Below are 16,962 nucleotides of genomic sequence, written 5' to 3'. Positions count from 1 at the left end.
GACCGTGGTCAGTTGTTCTGGTAATTTCCGTGTTTCTCACAGCTACTCACAGAGCATACATTTCAACCCCACATAGGCTGTGCTTCAACTTTCAAAGCACAGCCTAAATGCCATTTAAAAATAAGTTTACTTTTCCCAGCATATCCCAAAGCTCCATTTAGGTTCCAAGAAGTAAACATAAAATGTAGTTATTCACATTTTTAAGAAGCTTTTTCCCTTTTCCACATGATTCTGCCTCCCTGCTCCCTCCCACCCCCCTTCCTAACTCCCCTTTTTCCTCTCTTGGCTCTGGCTATGCTCTCTGGCCCCTCATCTGCTGCCTATGCACCTCCTCCTTTCCTAAGAGGGCACTGACTGTCGTGATTTGTCATCTGTCTGTGGCTGTGCCCATCAGACAACACGCTGCCAGGGGTGTGAACTTAGAACATTCCAGTGTTGAGCTGGCACAGTGGACTGCCACAGGGGGGCCTAAAAAGCATCAGGCCATTGGCACCTGTGAGCCCCCACCATTCAGAGTGGGGACCTCTGTGCCACAGAAAAGGGACACAGCCTGGGTCTGCCTTGCAGAAGGTATGACGCAGTCACGGGAGAGGAAACACCCACCTGGGACAATGGCTGCCACTGGTGAAAACACCGTCGACATGGCGCACAAGCGTCAGTTACTTTAGGGGACGAACGGCAGAGTCCTGGGGGTCAGGCAGCGAAATCTAGGCCCAGGTGTTTGAGGTCTCACCCGGGAAGAGGAGTCTTGAGCCCTCGCTAGGGAAAAAGGATCAGAGATGGTTCTATAGAAACGTGGTTTCCTCCAGAAGCAGGGGGGCGGTGACGGGGGGAGGCTGTGGCAGAAGCCGTTCCTACGCGCAAGAGTCAGGAAAGTGACTTCTTTTGGCACGGCAAATCGTACTTTTATGTAAAAACATTTGTTGGGGCCTAAAATATTCCCATCGACCAATGAAGTAATGGCCAGAAGAGCTGCTGCCAGTGGCACCAAACATGCGCGAGAGCACGCTGGAAACCTGGAGGCAAGGCTCCCGGCACCCGGGGCCCCTGTGTTGCTCCAGCCGTGAGCCAGTGAAACTGCTGGGTTCTTTAAATGCATAGGACTCTAGAGGGAGGACAGCTGTAATAACTGGCCAAAAGCACATCAGGAATTTTCAGGAGACTATCAACATGTCCACCTGAAAAGGAAGAAGAGTGTTTTGTCTATGAATTTCTCAAAGTTTTTCTGAAGAGCTATGTAGGGAGTTTCCCTTCCGAACTTATATTGAGAAAATGCTAGATTATCCAGGAGGGAGGCCATGTGAGAAGAGGGGGAGAGAAGAGATAAGACATAATGTGCTGCTCCCAGGAAAATCATTATTTCAAGTTCATGGATGGCATCTCATCTCCGTCATTATAGCTTTGTTGAATCATTTGCATAGAATCATTTGAAACAATTCATATTCCAATTTGCTTTGGGACCAGACAGATGTTTAAGAGAGGTGGCACTTTTGTTTTTGGTAGTGCCAAACAGTTTGGGGACTGTTACCCCCGGGGCTGTGCTGCAGGGGCAAAAACTTCTGGGGCCGACCTTCTCCGCACACCCGCCCGGTCTTCACGCCCCCTCAGCCCCACACCCACACGTTTATAAAATCACAGGAGCTCTAAGGGAACAGGACGGAGAGTGCTAAGGTTGTCTGTGTGCCCAGCTGAAAGTGAGCTCAGCTCTGGTCTGGGGAGTGTGGCCCAGCAGCACCTCAGGACAGGTAGAGAGGAGCTCCGAGGGAAGGGGGAGAAGAGAGGCTCCTAAGCTTGGGCACCTGGAGTGCATTTATGGCCCTTCCTTATCTTTTTGAAAATTGAAATACTACATCCCTGTGCTCACCTATTCAAGTCAGAGGCCAAAACACTTCCCTAGTCAACTATCAATGATTTGGGATCATTTCCTGTTTCACATAATCCTGACTTCTGTTCTTTCAATTAGGGTAGAAATGATCACAGAATTGAAGCTTGCAATTCACCTTATACCTACCTAGATGGGTTTTTTTTGCCAAGCCTCAAAGAGAAACATGTATGTCAAACCTGCATTTTATTTTGTATTTTTGTGTTTGTTGAAAGATCCTACTGCACTCATGAATAAAGAATACTTGTCAGAAGCGATGCTTTTCAATTTTTTAAAAAACATTTTTTCTGGGCTCCTTCCATAAATTGTTTATTGTTCAATATGGGTGTGACTTTCAAATGCAGTTACTTATTTTTGATGCCTTCAATTTGGCTTAAATATTTCTTTTCCCCAGCACCAAAAGGTTTCCTTTTATCTCAAAGATGTGAGATGTATCTTTGGTATCTTTCATAAATAATGGTGGGATTGGGGTGGGGAAGGGAAGGTAACAGATCTCTTTGCTTAAGGGTGCGTATCATGAAGAAATGAAGCTTTAATAATGAGGCATTTCCTCTCTCCCCTTATAATAAGTAAGGCCGTGCCCTGGCGGTCATCCATTTTCTCCTCCACACTTTTCTTACTCCTCCCCCAGTTATTCAGACCCATTAGCCATTGCCTTCTACAGGTGGCATGAGAAGGCCAGCTACACTAATCAGAACTGTGAATGAGGATAGAGACTGATGCCACATGGCTTTTGACACAGCAGCCCTGGTACATTCCTCGATACTCATAGGATGTTTCTTGCTCAGGTCAGTTCCTAATCCTTCTGTGTGAATCTCCTGAACAAGCTAGCACATCCTACAACTGGGTAGCTCACATGTGAGGGAGGTGTGCATTCGTGGTTTCACGCTCTGTGCTGCTTGGAGTTGTCGAGGTATCTCCCATGACGTGTGCATGGAGGAAATGTCTTGGTTCTTGATTTAGAGTATTCCCCACCATCAAGCATACTGAGAACACTCTTGTAATAAATGTTTCTCCTATGGAGTAATGTAAAAACAGGAAATCTGTGAATAAAACATGTGCTGATCTCCATTCCACTTCATCAAGTCATATACACATTCTTCACGCCACAATTTGGCATGGCGGAATGGTACCCTGATGAGTAAGTGTTACGGTAGAGGCACAGCAGGGAAGCTATTTTAGACATGCCTGGGCGGGCGGGGAATATGCAGCACAAGACTATTTCATTAGCAGTAGATGGCCCTGGCCATCGACAGATAAAAAACAGACTTTTTGGCCCAAACTCCTGCCTCTTGGCAAAACTACCCATGCCCTTTTAAGTCCTATGATGTGTTTGGCTCCTCCTACAATTGCCTTGATGCTTGGCATGAATGATAAACCCAGAATTACGACCTTCAGGAAGTGTTGAAGTGCACGTGAGCACCGAGGCTGCATTAAATTTAGAAATTAAATGCGGATCTGGATTTTAAGTCTTCTGCTGATTATCATCTAGAATGGCAGTCATGAAGCAGTGCCACCCAAGAACAGGAAGGCACCAGATTAAAGTGGCAAAGTTGAAGTGACCCTCAACAAAATCAGAGCTGCAGATAGGCTGAGTGCTGTGCTCTCCGGTGGAATGGTTAGAGTTTCGCAATGACTTTTTGGCACTAAAGTAATAAAGGCAGAGAAAATAGTTTTAAAAATCAGTTTGGTTTTATGAAACATCCACCAAGATAATTATAAAAGAGAATAGAATCCATTGAGATCCTCCAGATCGGAAGAGACCACAGTCTCTAACAATGTCATTGTTAAAAAAACGTGACTACTAGGATTTCCTGAATCTGTGGAAATGAAAATTATCAGTCTTGTTTTGGTGCCTGGGTTCTAGTTCCAGCCTGGAGTCCTGGGTTCTAGTTCCTTCGTTTACAGAACAGTCAGCGTCTGCAATGTCTTTACTGATCTTTCTTCTATAGACTTAAAAAAATCAACAACTTCTAAACACTCTATTTTGTTCATTTACTTAAAGTCAACTCATAGCAATTTGCACCGTTTGAAGGGAGTGATATCATGGATCATAGAAAAACTGCAAATAGTTTTTGAAATAATATATGTTAAAACCTCATTTGGAAGATGTTTTAGGTGTCTGCGTTTAAACAGCTGTATGTCTCAGACTCTAGGAATGGCCGACCTCCCAGACAGAGTGCGCCCCTGCTGAAAGGGGGAGGTGGCGCGCTGTGTAGTCATGAAATAGGCTTTGTAACTCTGGGCCGGCCCTGGGTCCAGCAGCAAGGCTGGAATTACTAGCTGTGTGATCTTGGACAAGTTACCTCACTTCTCTGTGACTCAGTTTCCTCAGTTATAGAGTGGTGATAATCCCACTTCCTATTTCATGTCTGTGTGTTTTTTGAATCAGGAATAGATGGGATAGTGCTGGTGAAGTGCTGTACACAGTGCTTGGCCATAGGAAACGGTTCTTATTCCATGTGGTGTATGGTAAGATTCCCTCTCCTGCTTATTTTATTTACCCCGTGACTGAGTATGTGCATTAGATCATGCTTTTGATGAACGGAACTACACAGAGTAGCTTACAAGGTCACTACCAGCCTGTAAGAAAGTGTTCACATACCCCGAGGGCTAGGAAGCATTCCTGAGAACCTCTGGCACTTCCCCCCCTCGTTTGGGCTCAGACTCCCACAGGCAGTCATCTGCATGCTCCCCTCGGATGACTGAGGGCTCTGCACTCCCCAGGGGAGCCTGCTCCAATGTAGGACAAGTCACCACTAGCAAGCTCATTACTATGCTGGGATAAAATATGCCACTCTGTCTGTAGCTCCCATTCAGGGGTCCTGGTTCAGCACGCCACGGCAATGCATAATTAATTTCTGTTTCACACGGACGTATTCCAGATACTCGAAGATGACAGTCAGAGTCCCTTAAGTCTTTTTCTGTGTCAGGTCTGCTGTGTTGAGCACCCTCACCCATGTCTCTCATCTGGCATGGTTTTTGAGCTCCTCATAGGCCTGTCTTCTACAGACACAACCCTGGTAGAGCACGGTGCGTGGACAGGACGAGACATCTCAGGCATTCCCCGACCAAGACAAAGCAGAGCCAGGGCTACCTCATCCCTGGACAGGGTGGCTCTCAGGAGGTCTGAGTCCGAGTGCCAGCTCTGCCTTTCCTCGGCCGAGAGCCGCGGCACGCCACTCGCCCTTCACACGCTGTGCTCTCCTCACTGGCATTTGTTTGTGTTAAAGTTCACCTTGGTCCAGCTAGCCCTCCCTGGCAGCTTTTTTCAGCCTATTTCCTCGTGCAATGTATCAGCTGCTCCTTCTGGTTTCATTACGTTTGTACATAGGATTGGCAAAGCATCATGTGCACATCTATGCCACTAATTAAAGCAACATGTAATGACGTCAAGTCCAGACAGGGCTACAATGGAGCATTCAAAACCTGTACTAGGTGAACCATAATTTCGTTCACTTATAAAGAGGTATTTATGGATCAGTGACAATATGCTAGGCATTATGTTTGGTTCAGGGGATGTAAAAATGAACAAGAGAGTTTCCATCCCTCTTCTCCTGGGACCTGGAGTCTTGTGGATACTATTAGTTGAATTTGGGGCACTGTGGTTAAAATTTTTTTCAGCTATTGTACCAATCTTTGTTGGTATAAATATATAATCACAGGAGGACTTCTGGTCAAGATGGAGGCATTGGTAAACTTGCCTCCTCTCACCACCACAGCAAAAACTACAACTGAAAAACAATTACCACCCAGAATCATCAGCAAATCTAGCTGTATGGAAGTCCAACAACCAAGGAATTAAAGAAGTCACATTCATTCAGACAGGTAGGAGGGGTGGCGATGTGGAGACATGGAACAGGCAGTTCCACACTCACATATGGTGGATAAAAATTGGGAAGGATATCTTGTGAGCCAGGGATCCCATCCCCACACCAGACCACGCAGCCCAGGGTTCCAGTACCCTATAACTTCTGGCTGTACAAACCAGTAGGGGCTGGGGTGGCGGAAGAAACTGCAGGATTCTCAGGCATCTCCTTTTAAAGGGTCTGCAACAGACTTAGAACTTATGCAGACTCACTCCCTCTGGGCTCTAGCACCAGGGCAGCAGCTGGAATGGCACTAGTGACATATGGAGAGAAACTGAAGTGTCTGGCATCAGGGCAATTGTGGGGGACAACTTCCTCCTGAACAAAATTCCAGAGGCCAGGTATCGGCCATTGTCCCTTTTCTGAGCCCTCCCCCACACAGAGCCACAGAGTAGTGACACCATATCCCAGACTCCATCACCTGGTTCACATAGGTTGCCCCATCCAGGTGATTACCTAAGGCTCTACCCCATCCAACTTACAGTGCACTTTCCTATATTAGGCCATGCTACTAAGACAGGTAGTCAAAGCAGTTCTACCTGATACATAGAAGCAAACACAGGGAGGCTGCCAAAATGAGGAGACAAAGAAATATGGCCCAAATGAAAGAACAGAACAAAACTCTAGCAGGGGACCAACAGTGGAGGGAATGAAGCCGAGAATCAAATTAATGCTTTGGAACATAAGGAAGAAAAAAAGCATTCAAGCAGAACAGCAAGAAGAAAAAAGAATTCAAAAAAACAAGGAGAGGCTCAGGAACCTCTGGGACATCTTCAAATGTACAAGCATCTGAATCATAGGGGTGCCAGAAAGAGAAGAGGGACAAGAAATTGAAAACTTATTTGAAAAAATATTGAAAGAAAACTTCCCTAATTTGGTGAAGGAAATAGATATACAAGTCCAGGAAGCACAGAGTTCCAAACAAGATGGATGCAAAGAGAAACACACCAAGACACATTATAATTAAAATGCCAAAGGTTAAAGATAAAGAAAGACTCTTAAAAGCAGCAAGATAAAAGCAGAGAGTTACCTACAAAGGAGTTCCCACAAGACTGTCAGCTGATTTTTCAAAAGAAACTTTGTAGGCAAGAAGGGACTGGCAAGAAGTATTCAAAGTGATGAAAAGCAAGGACCTACAATCTAGGTTACTCTATCCAGCAAAGCTATCATTTAGAATGGAAGGGCAGATAAAGTGCTTCCCAGACAAGGTAAAGCTAAAGAAGTTCATCATCACCAAACCATTATTATATGAAACTTTAAAGGGACTTATTTAAAAAAAAGAAGATTAAAACTATGAACATTAAAATTGTAATAAATTCACAACTGTCAACAACTGAATCTAAAAAACAAACTAAGCAAACAAGAGAACAGAAACAGAATTTTAGATATGGATATCATTTGGAAGGTTAGCAGTTGGGAGGGGGAAAGGGGAGAATGGAGGAAAAGGTGCAGGGATTAAGAAGTACAAATTGGCAGGTACAGAACTGATAGGGGCATGTTAAGAACAGTATAGGAAATGGAGTAGCTAAAGAATTTATATGCATGACCCGTGGACATGAACAATGGTGTGGAGACTGCTGGAGGGAACAGGGAGTACTGGGTGGAAGGGGGCAAAGGAGGAAAAATTGGGACAACTGTAATAGCATAATCAATAAAATATACTTAAAAAGCAAAATAAATATATAATCACAGAGATCTCTTAATCACCCATTTGGTGCCCCAAAGGAAAAAAAAATTAACAGAAAAAAACATGATATTAATGAAGGCGTGTTGACTTAATAATCCCAAAGTTTTGTTGAATCTTTTTTTATAAATCATCCGTAATGTGGCTAACAAACTATGAGAGTTACCTATATTACTATTTGAAAAATGGATGGCCCATCCTTACATGGAAAATGTGTGCTGTAATAAGCAGTACGTGGAGGCTAAACTTTATCCGTGGCAGTGGTTCTTGATCGGGGGTGATTTTGCATCCCGGGGGACACGTGATAATGCCTGGAGAATGTCTGGTGATCAGAACTGAAAGGATGCTACTGGCACCTAGTGGGCGGAGACCAGGGACACTGCTAAGCACCCTACAACGCGCAGGACAGTTGCTTCCTCACCCTTCCAATAAAGAAAGAAGAATTATCTGGGCCACGTGTCAGCAGTGCCGAGGCTGAGGAGCCCTGCCCTAGGGGAGGCGGTGCAGCTGCATGATTAGGACTAGAGACACAGACCCTGGCCAGTCCTGGGTTCGAGGTCTGTCCATGGTGACCGCTTAACCCTGTGCCTCGGTTTGTGCAGCTGTGAAATGAAGGTGATAACAATGCCGACTTCACAAAGAGGGCCAAGGAGGCCATGCACGTGTGGCGGTCAGCACAGTGCCTGGCACAGAGGCGGGACTAAATAAATGGTGGTTCTTGTCTTGGCTGTTTGCTTTCTCTCTGAATGCTACAGTTTAATTGACGCAGACTATTTGGATGTATCCAAAGAAATGGACAGCACTTCCATATCATGAAGAAATCTGTTGTTTTCCTGTATTTAAAGAACACCCCTCAGCAATTTGATCTCCAAATGTTCACCAGCCCGGTGAATCAGATGGTAGGCACTGTGCTTAGCTGCCTGAAGTATTCCACTGAGATGATGAACTGACAAAGGGATTAATTTTTTAATGACTACTTGAGAATTTTGTTTCCAAATGCAAGCGTGCCTCACATTTTTAGGCTGAAATAAGTGTCCCCAGTATTATGGAGATGCGAATATAGGCTAAGGGGTAAAGCCAGATACAATTATCGCATTTCAGAACTACAGTGTTATTGAAGATATACTTTGATTGCTAGATACTATTTGCTTTCAATACAATTTATAATGATAATAATGAAAGCACATAAAGTGATACATGATAGTTATTTATAAGATGAGCATCCTTGGGAGTTCTTGCCAGTTTGTGCAAAGTATGGGCACAGATTTAGATTCTTACTTAATATCCAAAAAAAAAAAGAGCTCACAAGACACATGCTCTCAAGTGTGGCTTCTTTCAGTGACGTGATGACGGTGCCTTTGCAAATTCATAGTCCAGATGAGCCCTGGCTGCAGGCAATCAAGACATTTGCAAAAGAGGGATATGGAACCTGCATTGCTGTGTGGACTAGAAATCTGTGGGCTTGTGTTGTGGGTGGGCACAGAGATGGCTGTAAGGTCTAATTGGTCTTCCCTTGACCTTAAAAGGTGGGAAGCAGGCAATACTGCCCACTTTCCATGTCTAGTAAAGAAACATCTGCAGGGAAAAGATCTTAAATGCAAAGGTTTGTGTTCCACTTCCATCTGTTTCGATACTCTTATCAGAGGCTGATAATCTTTCAAATTAAAAAGCATATGTTTGGTTGCTTTTAGAAATTACTTCTAAGTGAAATTTCTTTAGCCTGCTTCTAATTAAATTGCTAAATGAAATTACTTCTGTTGGTTTAAACACAAATTACGGTAAGTTCATCAATTATTCATAATATCTACAAATTAACCCAATTAGGATTTGATAATGGTTCAGTGATATTGACTTTATAAAATGAAACAAAGTGAAAATGATATAAAATGTACATTATTCCTTCAGGAAGACATTATATACAGTAACTAGATGTATTTTACAAATACATCTAAAATACTTATACTCAGGTGCACACTTAAAATTCCTGTCCATCAGCCCTGGCTGGTGTGGCTCAGTGGATTGAGTGCTGGCCTGTGAACCAAAGGGTCACTGGTTCGATTCCCAGCCAGGTCACATGCCTGGGTTGTGGACCAGGTCACTGGGGGGGGGTGCATGAGAGGCAACCACACATTGATGTTTGTCTCCCTGTCTTTCTCCCTCCTTTCCTCTCTCTCTAAAAATAAGTAAATAAAACCTTAAAAAAATTTCTGCTCACCAATTTGCATAAGCTACTATTTAATAAACTGTGCTTTAGTTTATTTCTGGAAAGCAGAAACCAAAGTTTGGTTCCATCCAAAAATATCAGCCAGAGGACAAGGGCCCTGCACCACCCACCCTTCCTCACTATTTCACCACCACCTTACCTCTAATGCTAGTAAACGGCTCTCTGTGGGAACAACAGTAATCGAATTTTCATGCTAATTCTATCCTGGTTTTCTGTTGACTACTAGCTCCCAACTATGCTTCCAACAATACATTCTACTGTGTGCTGTTCTCTAGGAAAACACAAAGGTCACCTTGTTCATTCAGCTAAGGTCAGGTCTAAAAGACAGAAAAATTCAGGTTGATGATTGACCTGGCGGCACTTTAGTTCCTTGTGAGCTCCTGTTTTTCGATTTTTTGGTAGGAGGTTCACACGGCTTACTACATTAGTTACAAAGCGGGCGCAGGAGCCGATTTGTAAGCAGGTGCATTGGCCACAGGTGATCTCAGTGTGAAGCACCAGGGTTAGGGGTCGGTCTTCCCGCCCGACGTGGAAGAGTGTCACAGTTGCGTGGCTGGGCGTGACCAGTTGGCCGTGTGTCAGACAAACTTCCGTGACAACCAGATGTCGCCATTGCCGTGGAAGGACATTATTTTATTAATTACCCTTTGATTACTTGATACAGCAGAGAACATGGAGCCATTTAGTCATAATGGGCCTCATACGCAGTACTTCAAAGGTGGAGTCTGTGAACCAGCTTGGGAATAACAACCATTTGATGAACAGCCATCTTTATTATGAAGAGATACTGAGTATCTTTACCACTTACATGCAGTGTTTAGGCAAAACTGAGAAAAGGAAAGCCTTTAAATCCTGTCCACTTTCTTACCTCCCTCAGCTCACACCAGATTATTGCCAATAATTACTACTACTGGTCACAAGCATATCTTGCCAGTTTAGGGAAGGAATTTAAAGTAACAAAGACCCTTTAGGTATTTGACTTAAATATATAAATTCATCTAACTTGGAAATTTCCTTAATTTAATTAATTTTCTTTATAAAAGAGTCAAGTCAGCACATATTTGAGAATCTCCTACATGTAAGATTCCGGGTAGGAGCTATAAAGGTATAAAGAAATCTCACTTTCATAAAGATACCTCTTTACTCTTAACATGGTCATAACGTAAGTCAGAATAAACTCTAAACTTGCGATTAGATCGTGAAATGTCCTTATGAATAGCAATGATACCCCCATTGCAGGCAGTGCTGGGCATGTCTTCGACATTTGTTTTTTTCGTGGTATTTTAAATGACTAGCTCTTACTACTTTGGGAGAAAAAAGTGAGTGGTGCCATTATAACTTAGTATATTTTAAAGACCCATGGTGTGTAGCTTTCCTTACTCCTTTATGGGAGTTATTCACCGATGTATTTCCATACCAAATGTTCTCTTTTATGAGTCCTTAAGCTTAAAAGTTATTGCATATACCTTGAGGGGAATTGGATCATTTCTGTTTTGCATTGCACTTGAGTAATGCTTTGAGTTGAGTATTCTGAGGGTTTTAAAATTAAGTTAATCCATATGTAATTAGGAAAGTTCTTAACTAGACAGTCTTGGTTAGCAGGAGACTGGCAGATTATTCTGAAAATCTAGCAAACCATGAATAGCAATTAAATGAGAAAAGGCTAAATTTCTCTTGAAAATGGGTTGCTGCCACAATTTAATGTGGCAATACGATTTTCTATTTTTAATTGCAGTAGACAATTTTAAGAAGAATTTTGCCTTATGAAAGCTAGATAGTTCCATAATTTTCAGCCACTTAGGCTTTTTAACACTTTAGTATTTTGCCCTCACCATCTCTTCTGATTCATGATGAACAAGAGAAACTAAAGTTGGTAAAGACAGTTTTGTACCTCCTGAACACATCGAGACAAAGTGAGTATCTCAGAGAAACTAAGTTCTTCTCTTTATGAGACGGTATAACTTTATGTAATTTTTTATACTTTTTTTTTAACATAGTGCTTTTATTCTCAGAACAATTATACTTAACATTGATACTTGAAGATGTTCCTTTTTAAATTCAAGTAATGAAAACTTTGCTCCATCTTCCATGCCAATATCGGGATGCAGGGAGGGCTTGAACGTGCTGAAGGTGTGATCCTTCCTCCCCTCCCCGCACTCCGAGTACAGAATGCTCTCTATAGTCCCCTACTCATTTCTCCATTTGCACGGGCCCTTCCGGAAGGAGTTTATGACAGTGCCCTCATGCCGTAAATAACAGCGAGTCACAGTCCAGTGTGGACAATGACAGGGGACGTTCAGCGGCTGGAAATCACCTGCGTCACTTAAAAATGCATTGTCTTTCACCTTTCAATCAGTATGAAAACACATGGGAGGCGATTTCTTCAGTCACATGTGCAAGACTAACCTCTAGGCAGTTCGTGTCACAGCAGAAAATACTTCAGTGTCAAAAAAGGGGGTATGCGCTGCTTCAACCCTGCACGCCTGTGGCCACCACGTCGGAGAAGTGCAGAAACCTGGTGCTACTGGCGTATATTTTGATGGAGCTCACACTCAGGTTCGCACCAACTAAAATCTGTTAACACCCTCGTTATTACATAAAGCACTCATTCTTACTACGGTTGCCCATGCTGCGTTTAGGTGAGAAGTTCTGTCCATGTCCAGAGTGGAGCCTGGACAGGACAAAGGCAGCAGTGGGTCCTAGCTCTCCAGTGTTCGCAGTGTTCTGGGAACACAGATGCGCTTTTATATTATATATTTTTTAATTACTGGGGTTTTCCAAAGTGCCGTCAGAGTGAAACAAGTGAAGATAGGAGCCATGGGTTGCTTCTCTGCTTTTCCCTGGCTTTTCTTCTCGCTGCTCTGCACCCCCGATTGCAGCGCCACCAGATCGGCAGGAACAATTAACTGTCTAATTATTCCGGTCACACCAGCCCACAATGAAATCTTTATTCCGTGTTTACAGCGCTCTCTGGCAGAGGCTGTCTTGCTGTTTCTAAACTAAGAAGAACTGCCCTTTGGCTCCTCTCGGCATCAGCTGCCTTGGTTTCAGCCTGGGATGCCAATAATCAGACTTCTTTTTCTTCCGAAGTGGACATTTTTTTTTTTAGGGTGAAAAGACCTATTCTCATCACCCCCCATATATTCTGGCTGATTTATGTTCTAGCCACTGCAGCTCTTCCTTCCGTATCTCTGTACGTTTTTCCTCTGTCCATAGAACACCACCAGGCAAATCCCCATTCTAAGTCCCAAATCGGAAAAAATGCTTAACCAAACAGTGCTCACCACTATGAGGGAAAGAAAAATACAACCACTGGTTTATGGGTAGAGGGAAGTCAAGGAAATCCCTCCTGCTTTTCTAAACTGCTAATTTTCTAGCTCAAAAGGCATTCAATAACTTCTCCACCAGGGGAAAACATACTCGCTTTTCAGTGGCTCTCTTGATTACTTCCAACTATTTACTTAAAGTCGCCAACAGCTGCACGTCTTTGAGGAACGTCCAAGGTTGGGGAACATTTTCAGTGTGTCAGGGGCCGAGAGACCACGTCTGAACCTCTCTGGAATGGCGGGGGAAGACTGCTGCACCCCAGAGACCAGGACGGAGCAGTGAACTCCAGTCCGAGGATGCGATGGAGGCAGTGCCTTCAGCACAGGGAGCAGGGGAAAGCACCTTGGTTGGGGAGCCTCCTCGAACCACCTGATCCAGTCCTGTCCCTGGATCTGAGAGGCAATGGCCCCAGTGCTGAGTCCTGTTGCTCTACGGGCTCAGCCGTTTTTTCCCCAGAAGAACATTTTCCTGCTTTGCAGGGGAGATGGCATCTTTCTTTCCATTCCCGTCTCCTAACCCACTGTGACCGTTCCCCTAACAACCCTTTGCTCCTGCCTCTCAGCCCCCAGCACTTACTGCTTTCGCGTATCCTTTCCTGTGAGAACTGGGTCATAAAATTTTACAGAGGAGAAAGGTAGAACGGGGCGTTTCAGTAGTATAAACACTGATTAAATTCCCGGGCATCTCGCCCCAAATGAAAGATAATTTTTGTACAAGTATGCACAAGCATGTCAAGAATGCTAAGTCATTTTAATGTTTGTACTTTTCCATTTTAATTTTACGCTGCCACGTGGGACACCTGCTAAAAATGCATCTCCTTAACCTGCAGCGTAGCAAACTTTTCACAAAACATTTTGAAAAGTGTATTTTATAGACTGCCCTTTCCCAGGATGCTCCAAGCATTTTGTGGGGATACAAAATTAGATCGTCTGATGACATCTATCCTCTTGGAAAGATGTGGCTGCTCGCCTGCACTGGCAAACAGGGAAGACCAGCGCTGAAAAGCAAAGGTCACACCAAAGTCAGGGGCAACAGCCTAGGTAAACTCTGAGACTTGGATCCCAATTTATATTAGTCTTCTTGCTCTTCATTTGTCTCTCTTTCTTCTCGGGCAGGAAGGGATCTGGCCAGCAAGGAGGCTTGACCTCCTCTCCTATGCTGGTTTAACTGACACTCTGTTCTCCCACACTCTTGCCCTATTTTCTGTGCCATCCACAGCCAAGCCTGGACCCTGGACAAGCTCTGACCAGGGGCCAAGGCAAGAGGAGGCAACCGCAGGTGCCCTTGTGGCCGCCTCCAGCGTTGGGAAGTGAAGCCCGCCCCTGCCCAGTGGGACTATGAAGGTCCCACTAAGAGAAACTGAATGTCCAGGTTGTGTGATGTGTGAAAGGAACACACTGGGTCAAATATGGGGTTCAAGGCTGGCAGTGCCTTCACAGGTCCCAGGCCAGACCAAGGAAGGGAAGCAGATAGAAATGTCATTTTCACCTGTGGGCAAGCACACAACACAGTTGTGACTTTTTGGTGTTTTTACTGTTCTTAGGTCGATCCCACTCCTTAGCTGGGCCCCTGGCATGGCCACATCTCTGAGAGGATACTTTCCTTTGGCGGAGAGATGTATCAGAAACCAGAGGGTGCCAGGCGTCAGTTTATTTGGGGAGGGGTGGACTCCGTTTCCAGGCCACCTACAACATTCAGAAAACAAAATCTTTCCGGGCATTCCTGCCAATAACAAACCGATACCATTACTAGTAGTGATGATAATGCCAGTAATAATGAAACAGTAAACTGAATCTGCCAGGCGACCAACCCCCCACCAGCTCAGCTTCCAGCCCTCTTACTCCCTGCCTGGTCTCCGCAGACAAAAAGGCTCTGGCGCTGCCACCGGGCTGCCCTCCAGGTTCTAGCCCCCACCCCACCCCGGAGGTGGAGAACCATGCAGAGGCTCCGGCTTCAGCTTAAGTACAGCCCCCAGTCTCTCCTGTTGCTAAGGGCCAGATGGGACTCCGCGATAGCGTTTCCTCGACAAATCTGCAACTTTGACCAGATCCGACGCCCTTGCTGCTCGCTGACCTCCCCCCCCAGCCCCGAGCAACTACAAAGCGCAAAGCTTAAACAACCCGCGCGCAATCCAGCAATTCAGAGCTTTCCCTGCGAGTGTCAGGGCTCGAGACAGGAAATCCGGGGAGTTACCGATGTCCGGCAGGTGGTGGGGACACAATTCACCACCACATTCTTCCCCCACAGCCGAGCTCGGGTGGGGGCGCAGTGCTCGGCACGGACTGGAACCGGACCCAGGGGCTCCCGCGCCTCCCTAGAGCTTGGGACTCTAGTCCTCCTTCCTGCGCATCCCGGTGAGAGGGACGAGGCTGACCCTGTTTCATTGGCAGCCGGAGGGAGGCGCCACTGCCCGCGGGGCAATCGAGGGCGAGGCCCGGCCCAGCGCCCCGCGAGCTGCGCTCTTGGGTACTCCATCTCCATCCCTTGGCGTGCAGCTCCAGCTGCCAGCGCGCCGAGTCCTCTGCCAGCCCCGCCGCGTCCCAGCGTCCCGCCCCCAGAAAGCAGCTCCCCAGTACAGGCAGTCCCTTCTCGTCCCCTTTTCCCCCAAAGTCCGCGGAAGTCTAACTCCCACCGGTCCTCAGGCTCGCCGCGGCGCGGGTTTCTGCAGGGACTGCGCGTCGCAGAGCAGGACCGCGCGCAGAGCCCGGGGACGACTTGCCCGAGAGGGCGGTTCTGGCTCCTGGAGCCTGGGGACCGACGACGCGCGGGCCCGACCCGATCTCTCGGTTTACCTGGCGCGGCCGGGACTCTCCGGGGACGTTTGGTCCACACTCCTCCAGGGCAGGCGTCCAGCTCACATCGCTGCCTCCCCCACTGGGCGGCCGGAGTCCCGCTGGGTCCCCTCGTCCCCGCTCACTGCGTGGCCCCCACCCCCCCACCCCCCTACCCCCTCCGTCAAAAGTGTCACGGCTTTTCTGCCTCCGGATCTTTTGCAAAGTCTCCGTGCGGTCACCAGGAGTTGGGCGCAACGCAGGGGCGCTGACCAGCGATGCCTTGCCCCGCCTTCCCGCGGCCCCCGGCGCCGGGCCCGGCCGGGGAGAACGGCCACCTCCTCCTGGTCACCGTCCCCGGAGCACAGCGCCGCGCCGTCCGCTGCTCGCCCCTTGCGCCTCGGCTCGTCCGAGTGGCTGCCTCCTGCCTGTGCCGCGGGTCCTCATTCCCCTGCTCATGAATATTCTGACAGAGGCTAATGCCGGTGAAAATTGAATTAGCCAATTGGGGCCAGGAATGTGCGCTCTTTCCTCCTGAGGAGCTCCCTGGAACAGCACCAGAAGAAAGCAATTAGCGTCCGGTTGGCACCCTGTGGTTTAGAGCAGTGAGGGGCAAAATGGGTTAATTCTTTAAATGCAGTTTAGATACCGCATTTAAATGCTAAAGCCCGGCTATTGGCTGAGAGAGTAAAGAAACGTTAAGGGGGAGAGAGAGGAAAGGGGGTACGCAGGCTTGCTGGGGGGGGGCGTATCTACACCTAAACTCCCTGAAGTTGAAGTGACTGATTCTGCACAGATTGTGCAAGAGGCAGTTGATGAGAACTGAAATAGATTGGCAAACAGGATCAGAAAGGATGTCAGCCTAGGTTTAACCTTGACCTTGAGGAAGCAGAGGACTGTAATGAATTTTCAAGAGGAAGGGTGAGGAGAGCAGCAGAGGGAGAAGAACACCTCAGTCATTGATCTACTTTTAAGAATTTTGCAAATCATAACAAAACCATAGTTTTAGGCCTCTGGGTGAAGCAGGGTTGGAGTGGAGATGCCTGGAAGGTCAGAAGCTTCAGAGGAGGAAGCTGAGACCAGCAGGGTGAAGCAGCTTCCTAGTTTGTGCAATAACTATGAGAGGACCACCCTAGAAAGCGTTTCCAACCAGGGCCGGCCTTCTGCATTCTGGGGTCAAACAGACAAGGTCGACGGGAGGGACA

The 16,962-nt window shown here is 46.4% G+C and overlaps 1 protein-coding gene across 2 annotated transcripts in view; it reads right to left on the bottom strand.

The window, feature by feature from the left end:
* CDH20 (cadherin 20) overlaps positions 1–16,205 on the bottom strand; it is a 178,031-nt gene extending 161,826 nt beyond the window's left edge. Inside the window, exon 1 of one of the 2 annotated variants that reach the window (XM_024580344.3) lies at positions 15,779–16,205. The gene's annotated coding sequence lies outside the window, so the exon portion shown is untranslated. The remainder of the gene's footprint in view (positions 1–15,778) is intronic. The other variant, XM_045187956.2, reaches the window with a different exon arrangement.
* Positions 16,206–16,962: the final 757 nt, after the last annotated feature.

This window comes from Desmodus rotundus, chromosome 10 (genome assembly GCF_022682495.2).
Source record: "Desmodus rotundus isolate HL8 chromosome 10, HLdesRot8A.1, whole genome shotgun sequence".
Lineage (NCBI taxonomy): Eukaryota > Metazoa > Chordata > Mammalia > Chiroptera > Phyllostomidae > Desmodus > Desmodus rotundus.
Note: the sequence above shows the minus strand (reverse complement) of the source record. Positions and strands in the feature narration are given on the sequence as shown.